At 35.3% G+C, this 9709-nt stretch overlaps 1 long non-coding RNA gene and 1 pseudogene across 4 annotated transcripts in view; one reads left to right on the forward strand and one right to left on the reverse strand.

Annotated features, from left to right (window-relative positions):
- Positions 1 to 6363: 6363 nt before the first annotated feature.
- On the forward strand, positions 6364 to 6482 carry LOC112473776 (annotated as a pseudogene).
- Positions 6483 to 6525: 43 nt separating this feature from the next.
- Positions 6526 to 9709, reverse strand: part of LOC107196674 — a 7731-nt gene continuing 4547 nt past the window's right edge. For all 4 annotated transcript variants that reach the window (XR_001518104.2, XR_001518105.2, XR_003044135.1 and 1 more), the window contains exon 3: positions 6526 to 7207. This is a non-coding gene — a long non-coding RNA (uncharacterized LOC107196674). The remainder of the gene's footprint in view (positions 7208 to 9709) is intronic.

Genomic DNA, 9709 nt, shown 5'->3' on the forward strand with positions numbered 1-9709 from the left:
CAAAGTGGATTCTCCTGTAGAACCATCAGGGGGAGCACGGCCCCGCTGACACCTCCATTTCAGACTTCTAACCTCTAGAACTGTGAGACAATACATTTCTGATGTTTTCAGCAACCCAAGTTCTGCTACTTTTTAAAGGCAAACATGGGAAACCAGTACATCCTATCGTCCCTTTTGTTTCATTAACTATCATTCAGCTCAAACTTTCTCAGAGAACATGTCCTGGACCTCCTGGCTAGGTCGCTCTGCAGCATAAGTATCCTCCCTGCTCACAGCATTTACTACAGTTGTAACTTGACATTTATTGATATGATTATTTGATTGTCTGAATTTCTCATTAGACTATAATGTGCATTACAGCTGGAACGGTGCCTTTCTTCAACTTGCTGTGGTATGCCCTGTGCCTAGTCGAGTACATGACACACATTAGAACTCTATAAATACTTGCTGACTGAATGAATGAGAGAAAGTGGTATGAGAGAGCATGTTGGAGATAAGACTAGAAGTGAAGACCTTAAAAGAAGGCAGGCTGGGAGAAAATGTGATATAATCTCCAGAAGGGCCCCCAAACCTCCACTGTCAGCTGATTCTATCCCACAAGAAGAAAGGTTTGAAATGTACACATCCCTGAGAGATAAGGCATTAACCTAAGTTTGCATTAGTAAATTTAGGAGAGGGTGTGTCATGGAGAATACTAAATCAAGACTCAGGATGGAAGCTGTGACTTGAAGACCAGAGAGGAGGAAAAGTGGGAACCAGGGTTAATGGTGTGAAATAAACTTTCTTATGTCATAGTTTTACTAATGGTCGGTTTACCACTGGTCAGAAACAGATCTCCAGATTACTGCTTATCCTGGGTCAAGAGGACCCCACCCTGGGGAATTCTAACACAGTGCTTCGCCAAGGCTTGGCAGGCATTGGCAGCCAGGGAGCCGTTTCCTCTTCAACTAGATGTATGCTGGGGAACAGCGAGAGGATGAGCGGCCAGCACCCACACAAAAGGGAAGAATCATGGGTTCTGATCACAGGGTTCTTCTGGGGAAATTAAACAGAAAAATCCTCACCATTGACCAACATACCCAGATCCTCCGGGGCACATGCCACCATACATGACCAGTTATCTTTTGGAGATGAAACTCCAGAACTCAATGACAGGAAATGATCTTTGCTTTCTATTAAAAAGGACTTGTTGAAGATCAGCAGACATAGAAGAGAAACTTGAAATGGATAATTGCTTTTAAAACACACTTTTAGAGCTATAGTTGTTCAACTTTTTTTCTTCTGTCAACACACCTTTAATGGCAACAAAAAGGAAAACAGATTTTTCTCTATTGCCTCAACTCAGGATATATTTCTGGAATAATGATTAAACAACTCCCAAAATGCATCCCAGTCATACTCTCTGAAAATGCTAAAGTAAATTGCATAAAGGATTAAACTTACTAAAATCTTAGGCTTTTGAATTAGAAAGGATCTCTGAGTATATATTTATTTCAACCTCCCCTCCAGTGAAAACTCAACTTATGCTTGAGTTTTCACAGAAACAATTTACTTCTTTTCTATCTAACTTATTCTATATTAAGCAATTCTGCTTAACAAGTTTTTTTTTTTTAATATCTTTTTAAAGGGCTCTATAAAACCAGCTGCCTCAATTTAAATTTTCACTGGTACCTTATTTTTTCAAAAGTAATTGCCTCAAGAAAAATACTGTGATCGCATATTTAGGTGAAAGGTACAGAGTTGGCAGTGATTTTATTTCTGGATTTATGGCCACTGGAATATTCCTGTGGCAGAAGTAAAAATAAACTAAATGTTGAAATTTAATAGGTAGTTATACATTTGTTTCAACATGTAAATCACACATTTGCATTCTTTATCCCAAACCAGGTAGCAGCATTAAAATTATTTCAAACTTTACCTTTATCAGTGAAATTTGAACCTCCCAAAATGTGTGAGGTATCTTTCCTATAGTGATTTATTTTGGTGAACAATTTCACCAACCCTGCTTAGCTTCTGAGATCAGACAGGATTGGGCTTGTTCAGGGTAGCATGGCCATAGACAAATTTTGACTAGAATTTGAAAGGATTTTAAATATCTGTAAAAATCTTAAAATATATGACAAAAATCAACAAAAAATATGGAAGTCACAGTCTTTTGATTGGGCTCAACATGGAAATAATTCCACTGCTTCCTAAAGGCAATAGTAATAACTTAGTCAAACTAAGAGAGAAAGTTCTAAAGAATGGGGATCTGATAATTAAATCACAAGATGGTTAGGAAAAGCATTAACCTTCCAAGAGGCAGGAAAAAAAGAAGGTAATCTCAGGCAACATCTCTGTTCAGCAAAAAGGGAGCTCCAAGAAGCTAAAATGGTTTGGACAGAAGTTCCCTATAATTCTCTGTGATAAAGTGATGTTTGATTCAGTTGTAAGGATCCATATTGATGAAAATTAGTTACAGCAAGTGCTTGCAGTATCAGCCATGTCCAAATGCTGCCTTCTACTGTACTATAATAATCACATTTCAACTTGAAAAGGATTAAAACCTCCACAAATACTGAAGCATATTGAAAATAAATTGAAAACCAATGAGAAATAGAGTGCAGTTTTAAAACCTTCACGAGATCAACGACCTTAAACAGAATTACCATTTTTGCTCCCAGATAAAATTTCGGAATGCCCATCAAAAGCAATCTTTGGAATATTTCAGTGTCTCAAATTAAATCAGTGGGAAAGGAGATAAAAAAATCGTATTTGGATGTTTTGGACAAAATAAAGTTTAAATTGAGACAAATTCCATAATTCACTTTAGAGTCAGTCTTTTTTCCTTCATCTTTTATTTGCAATATTTTTAAATTACAATTTTGAAAGAGCTGAAAAATGTTTCCTACTGTCTAATCTCCATGTTTGTTGCAGAAATAAAGAAAAATGCTAAGCTGCATCAATGAGCAGGGGAATAAAGGAGTGAATTCCCCTCAGCCTGTCTCCAATGGAACTATCCTCATCATTTCCCAGCTATATAAAAAGAAAAAAACATTGTCATATTTCACAATCATGTATGAGGAGCTGATCACGGCTTTCATAAAATATGCATGCCAGCACTTCCGCGCAATCTCTTCAAAGACCCATTCTCTTCTGAACAATTTCAAAAACAAAGAAACACTGCCTAGATAAATATTTTTTGGGATCAATACACAATTAAATTAGGGTGAGCAGTTTCTTAGATTTACTTGGATTCTTTCCTAGAGAGTTAAAATTAAGAATTACCAAAAATATTTCAAAATACTCCTTTGGAAACTCCTTTGGAAATAAGTTACATATACAAAAGCAGGTATTCTCTTGATCTGTGCAAAAATCATCTCCTGACACTAACAGACACACTACCCTCTATTTTGGCAGTACCATTCAGGATCCATAAGATGGCAGGCCTGGATATCACAGTGATGTTCTTAAAAGGGAAAATACAAAGGTTGCCTTGGAATAGACATTGTGTATCATCAGCAGCATGTGGCTACTAATAATATTAAGGGCATCTATCAGATTAAATTTGTCAATTATGAATCGTGACTATTAACAAGCTAATGTATTTATTAAGAATGCAATTGACAATGCAGTTTAATCTGGGGGAGAAGCAGAATGTCACTGGAAAGTACACAAAATATTATAGACAAAAGGAAAGTTATAACCACTGATTTTAGTCTTGCCTTTCTCCATATAAAGAAACCAGAGTCCAGATTTCCGTGCTTGCCCAAGGTCAAATGGCAAAGGGAGTAGCAGAGAACCAGAATACTGGTTTCCTTCCTTGCAATCTGCATTAGTCCTATTATTCAGTGTTTCTCTAAGTCCTTGTGGTGGCATTAAAGTCCACACAACTTCTCTGCCCAACCTTACTCCTGAGTCCCACATCTGTACTTCTCCACAGACTACCTTTACTTGTCAAAATGTCACTCATGAGTTACCATACTTATTCTGTCTGGACCCCAAGCATGCAATTCCACAACTCTTTTCATAAATTTGTTCATGTATTTCTCAAACTGGGGTGCATGATATACAGGGGTATTTGAAGCCACAGGAAAAATAAGTCTTATCTCTTGGTTGTTGGGGGCAACATCTTTTTAATTACAAGAAACATAAATGTGTATCAATTTTAAACATGAAATACAGTTTCAAAGAAATGTGTGGCTTTGGGTAGACTAGCTCAGGCTGCACCCTCGGGCCTGCAGCAGCAAACCTCTTCCGTCCTCTGTGCATGGAAATCTTACACCACCACCTGATTAAAAGGTTTCTTTCCAGAACACAGCCCAGAGCCCACCTTGTGCTCTGTGAAGTACGTAAGATTAAGATCATGCTACACTTGTATCCTACATAAACTGTCACATTGCTATCTAAATACTGTGTGGACGGTCCTAAGATAAATTTAACTTCTATATATGACAAGTATTATATTATAAACATTATATATTGAATATCAACTATTGTACAGAATAAATATCTAACAGTAGGGACCACTGATAGGCAGAATTCTTATGGGCAAACCAAATATAGTAGATGGAATTAATAAAATAAACCAAAGTAATACTTTGGGTTTTACAATAATTTTTTCCCCATTAGGCATTATAAGCTATAAAGTCCTAGAAATCAGGTGAGCTGGAGGACTTTTGATCAGTTATTTGATCTGTCTTGGTCTGTTTTCTAATTTCTCATCTGTAAAGAATAGTGTATTGAGTTAGTAAGGGGAGGAGCCTAGAATTCTAAATTTTTTCTTACCCTTTGCTCTACTATTTCTTTGGGCATGATTTTTTAAGGGATGTAACATAAGATAATTAGTATCTAAAACTTTTCATGTATATCTTCACAGTAATTAATTCACTTAATATATATTTACTTCCTTAAAAATTCTCAGCATATTGATTAGAAATCAGTAAATTAAAAAAACAGAAAAATGAAAGAGAAAACAAACAAAAATTAGTAAATTAGTCAATGTTGTGAAAAACAAAGACCGAGAAAGGATTCCAGATTCAGTGAGACTACAGACTTGACACCTGAATGCAATGGATGACCTAGGATTTTATTTTGCTTTAAAGAACAGTATTGGGACAGTTTGCAAAATTCGAATAAAGACTGCAGGTTAGAAAATGTTAAACAAATGCCCTTTTTCTAATTCTGATAATTGTATTGTAGCTATAGAATAGAATGACCTTATTTCTGGAAACATAAACTGAAACATTTGGGGACAAAAACGCATCACGTCTGCTGGGAGGACCAAGAGAATATAGCATGTGTGGCAATGTGGTCAATGTTAACATTTGGAAATATAGGTGAGGGGTACATGGGAATTCTTTTCACTGTTCTTGTAACTTTTCTATAAGATTGAAATTATGTCAAAAAAATAAAGAAATCAGATACACAACTTGTTTGATGGCTACGTACAGAAACGCAATGAAAACCAGATACAGAAAGATAAATGGGAAGGATAAAATTGTCCTGCCATTTACAATATTATATTTCTTGGGAATTTATGAGTTTAAGATGGTAGATACAATACACTATACAGTACATTGTATAAAAAGATGCACCTGTAAACACTAGTGTAGAATTTTTATTTGATAAATGCTGCTTTAATGCCATTCCGCTTATGGCCTGTGCTTTTATTTTTCTTTCATGCTCTGCTTTAGTAAACCTTTACTGACAGTCAGTGTTGTAACTTAAAATCTCTTCACAGACAAATCACAGGAAGAATTCCACTCAGAATCTATATGAAAACATACCTAAAATGATTAAAGGCAGTTTTGAGACTATGAAAAAAAATTATATATGACAAATAGAAAAGCAATTTAAAGCAAATTTTCAAAAAAATGCATTCAGAAATCATTTAACACCAACAAAGGGATGGGCAAAAAAAGACACTGAAAAATGAATTCTAGCATATGCCTTTCCTGTGTGTGTAGATTGTTCCGATGATCCCAGGATTTAACACTAGAAGTAAACTTGTTTAGTATTTTTTGATGATGTTCGAAGGGCCTTTAATAAATGATCTTCCATGTGACTATCAATAAATGTATTTATTTTTCAGTTGCTTACTAAATGAATAATTCTCATTACCTAATTTGTCTTCTATATATCCTTGTTTCTGATTTATACATCTCAAAGTTAAAATACTTCTGAACTGAGAATGCAGTTTGGGCTAGGAGAGTGGAGATCGACACTGGGAAGTACACAAGTATTTGAATAGGTATGTGGGTCCACTGTGGCTTATTTTAGTATTATGTTTAATAATTTACATTTACTATATATATATATTTTTGTATACCTCAAATATCACATAATAAAAGTTTTAAAAGAACATAATATTTTTATGTTACAGTTTATGGCCATGCCACCCTGAACATGCCTGATCTCATCTGATCTTGGAAGCTAAGCAGGGTCGAGCCTGGTTAGTACTTGGATGGGAGACCACCTAGGAAGACCAAGTGCTCTAGGCATTTATTTACTTTAAAAAAATTTTTTTAAGTTTATTGGGGTAATATTGGTTAATATAATTTGTAGGCGTTAAAAAAAAAAGCTATGCTACAAAATAGAGCTTTCCTTTTTTCATTTAACATCTCTTTTTCTCTCCAACTGTTTTCATGGTTGTTGATTCAGATGTTCAATATATATTTACTTAGCACCTATTATATGTCAGGCATGGTTGTAAGTATTGAGGGAATAAGCAAATATAAATGTAATAAAAAACAACATAAATAAAAACAGTCTCTGCCCTCATGGCAAATTAGTCTAGTTAGTCATGAGAACCAAAAAGGCAGAGCTATACGTAAATTTTTGCAAGCCACGTACCTCCCAGAGTGCCTTACCCATGTAAGAACCTGAATCATGTTCCCTGATCTTGACGATGTTTGAACTGCCTAGAGATCTTTTTTATGGGTAGAGAGATTCTTTACATTGCAATCAGCTTACTTTACTGTTTAAAATAGACTTCATCCGGCAACAAAGCAACGTCATACTGGATTCCTCAAAGTTACTTGGAATCGCATCCTTTTGGGAATCTCAACAGTCTTCTCTTAGTGAAATCATAATCATTGCACCAGGTTTCCACATAGAAGTAAGAAGTTTGGATGTCTGTAACTTTTGTTCTGTGTTCAGTTATCTCATCATTAATTATTCACAGACAGAAGAAATTCTCAAATGACAATTTTTGTTCCTTTGTGCCCTGTAACATACAAGTTTTACACAAATTCAGAGATCTTGGATTCTAGATGACAGGGTTCTTTCTTATCAGTCTTTCTGCAATAAAATTTAGCAAATGCTGATGTTAATTAGGTAGAGCAGTACAAGAGAAAGAATACAAAAAAACCCACTGGTAAACTCTTCTGAAAACAATAATTTTGCAACCACTACTCATTTTCTTCAATGAAAATCAATATATTTTCAAGACAATAAACATTGTACAACAATTACATTAGTTTAATTTAATTATTTATGTTTCAGGTAGCACAAAATTTAAAACAAGAGACCAGAACTTAAAAATTTCAAAGACTAGGTTTAATAATGTGGCATATTATAATTTGAAAAATGCTTTTATCAGTGAATAATTAGAACTCTTTCCTTAAAGAAAAAACAATGCTACAATGTATTTTGCCTTTCAAATTCTAGTAGCAGAAAGATGGCTATTTTTTGTTTTACAATCTTGTGATTTGGGGGAAAAAAAACAGTTCAAGTATTGAAATAGTTTCCCTAGTGCTAATCAACTACATACGAATATAGTTATCTATTTATATAGATTATATGTGATTATACAGTGTAAACACTAAACATATCACACTGAAGAGGATCTTTTAGATTTCAAAAAAGATTAGTTTTGGTTTTGATGGAGTCAGAAAGTACAGACTATATGACAGGGGTTGCAGAATTATTTTATGCATGTATGTTTTTCTGGGAACAGGTTCCTATGGCTTTTATCAGACTCTCAAAGGTGTTGATGACCTCTCATAAGAATTATGACGTCTAGAAAGCAATTAGCATTCACAGTCTAAGGTATCTGACATATAGAATTAATTCAATAAACATTACTGAAGGAATATTATTGAACTGCTGGTATTGTCACCAGAGATAAGTTTTGAGTAGAAAAGATAAACAAAAAAAAGAGGAAAAAAATAACAAATCAAGATTGATTATTATATGCAGGACAATGGTGCAGGTGGTAGAAGGTCCTTTTCTTAAAAGGTAATTTGTTTTTAAGGAACTAAGGAGCTAATAAGAATGATAAAAGATAAACAAAATGATGTAAGAATATTAGTAAAGGGAAAAAGTCAATGTATGATAAAACATATACTAGAATTTTTGAAGGTGAAAGCCTTTCCTAGGTTTGAAGAAGTTCTGCCATATACATGGCTTAATTTTTTTCATCCACAATCAGGGAAAGACCAGAAGTATAAAGGGTGGGGAGAGGTAGAACGAATTGTAATAAATGACCCTCTCCCCTTCCTCTTTTATAGTCTTTATAGTTTTCAGTATTGGGAATGCAAAACAATCTAGTGGTTCCTGAAGAGTATACTCACTAGCTCTTCCTCCTTATTGTCTGTCACCTTTGGGGGTTGGGAGTGGAAGGGAGAATGCAGAAGTGTTGACTTGACCAGAGCACAGGAAAACCACTCCTCCAGTGCCCTGAAACCATTAAAATCTTTAAAGAGGTACAGGTAAGAAAGGTTTTTCACCTAGAAGCAAATGCCTTGGAAAAATTCTAGACCATATTTGGGAAATGCCCCCAACAGGAATATTTGGAGGCATAACTTGGTACACCTCCAAGCCAGTGCTGTTGCCACTTCCTTCTGTGAGGTTTCTGAGGAGTCCCAGTAGAAGGCCAAGCCCAATTAGTATCTATACCCTTGCCTCATTTTGGTACTGAGTTTTTGTAAAGTGAGGTAAAACTGTAATAGCAGTTTGCTTACTGGTGTCCTATTTACTACGGAAAAGTATGTAGGAGATACAGGATCAGATCAGTATTGGAGAAGATAGTCCAGGACTTGAGCCCAACCATGGTGATATTTGCTCTTTCATTCTTCACCTCTAACATAAAGAAAATACTATCACGTAAAGAGAGTATCGTTTCTTGGATCTTCTCTAATTCCATTGCTAACACTTTCAGATTACAGCCAACTTGTGGACCAACTACTATAGACAGTAAGTGGGTTCAACTTCCAACTCTGCCTCCATGGTGAATCTGGATAAGTTATTTATCCTAAGCTTAAATTTCCTTATTTGTGAAAAGGAGTGAAATAACAGGGTTTTTGTGAGCAAAAAATGGATATTGTAAGTACAGATATTGCATGGCACACTGTAAGTGCTTAATAAAAATCAGCCATTATTCTTATTGTTACTGGCTTCATCAATCTCCCTGTCTACAGTCTACGTATAAAATTCACCTCCCACTTTGCTGTGACACAATTATTCTTAAATCACCTTTGATTTAGTCAGTCTCTTCCCAAAACTCAATGGATTCCATGCATTCAGGATAGTCTAATCTTCCTGCCTAGAACATGTGGCCTTCCTCTACCTGGCCTTAACTAACCTGACACCAGTCTGGTCTCTCTTGAGGCCCCTCAATAACAGACTAAACTTCTCCCCCTTCCCTAAAACATCCTGCTCTTTTCAGCCTCCTTGCTTTGTTCCTGGTATTCTATCTGCATGGAATGCCTTCCCTATGTACAACCAT

This window comes from Pteropus alecto, unplaced genomic scaffold (assembly GCF_000325575.1).
Source record: "Pteropus alecto unplaced genomic scaffold, ASM32557v1 scaffold8, whole genome shotgun sequence".
Lineage (NCBI taxonomy): Eukaryota > Metazoa > Chordata > Mammalia > Chiroptera > Pteropodidae > Pteropus > Pteropus alecto.